This window comes from Arachis stenosperma, chromosome 2, assembly GCF_014773155.1.
Source record: "Arachis stenosperma cultivar V10309 chromosome 2, arast.V10309.gnm1.PFL2, whole genome shotgun sequence".
Classification (NCBI taxonomy): Eukaryota; Viridiplantae; Streptophyta; class Magnoliopsida; order Fabales; family Fabaceae; genus Arachis; species Arachis stenosperma.
Genome location: NC_080378.1, coordinates 67,317,380 through 67,318,168, shown reverse-complemented (window position 1 = coordinate 67,318,168; position 789 = coordinate 67,317,380). Strand labels below are relative to the sequence as shown.

Below are 789 nucleotides of genomic sequence, written 5' to 3'. Positions count from 1 at the left end.
AAGCTTAGAGTGGAAGTCCAAACCTTCAGACAGAAGGAAGGAGAATCCCTCTATGAAGCTTGGGAAAGATACAAACAATTGATCAGAAAGTGTCCCTCTGATATGCTTTCTGAATGGAGCATCATAGGTATTTTCTATGATGGTCTCTCTGAACTATCCAAGATGTCTTTGGATAGCTCTGCTGGAGGATCTCTTCATCTGAAGAAGACGCCCACAGAAGCTCAAGAACTAATTGAAATGGTTGCAAATAACCAATTCATGTACACTTCTGAAAGGAATCCTGTGAACAATGGGACAAGTTAGAAGAAAGGAGTTCTTGAGATTGATACTCTGAATGCCATACTGGCTCAGAATAAAATATTGACTCAACAAGTCAATTTGATTTCTCAAAGTCTGTCTAGAATGCAAAATGCACCAAACAGTACTAAGGATGTTTCATCTGAAGAAGAAGCTTATGATCCTGAGAACCCTTCAATGGAAGAGGTGAATTACATGGGAGAACCCTATGGAAACACCTATAATTCTTCATGGAGAAATCATCCAAATCTCTCATGGAAGGATCAACAGAGACCTCAACAAGGTTTCGATAACAATAATGGTGGAAGAAACAGGTTTAGCAATGGCAAGCCTTTTCCATCATCTTCTCAGCAACAGACAGAGAGTTCTAAGCAGAACACCTCTGACTTAGCAACCATGGTCTCTGATCTAATCAAAACCACTCAAAGTTTCATGACTGAAACAAGGTCCTCCATTAGAAATTTGGAGGCACAAGTGGGTCAGCTGAGCAAG

At 40.3% G+C, this 789-nt stretch overlaps 1 non-coding gene across 1 annotated transcript; it reads right to left on the bottom strand.

Annotated features, from left to right (window-relative positions):
* LOC130964368 (small nucleolar RNA R71) lies at positions 1–108 on the bottom strand. The gene has a single exon (XR_009080465.1). It is a non-coding gene; the product is annotated as a small nucleolar RNA R71 (small nucleolar RNA).
* Between the last annotated feature and the right edge of the window lie 681 nt (positions 109–789).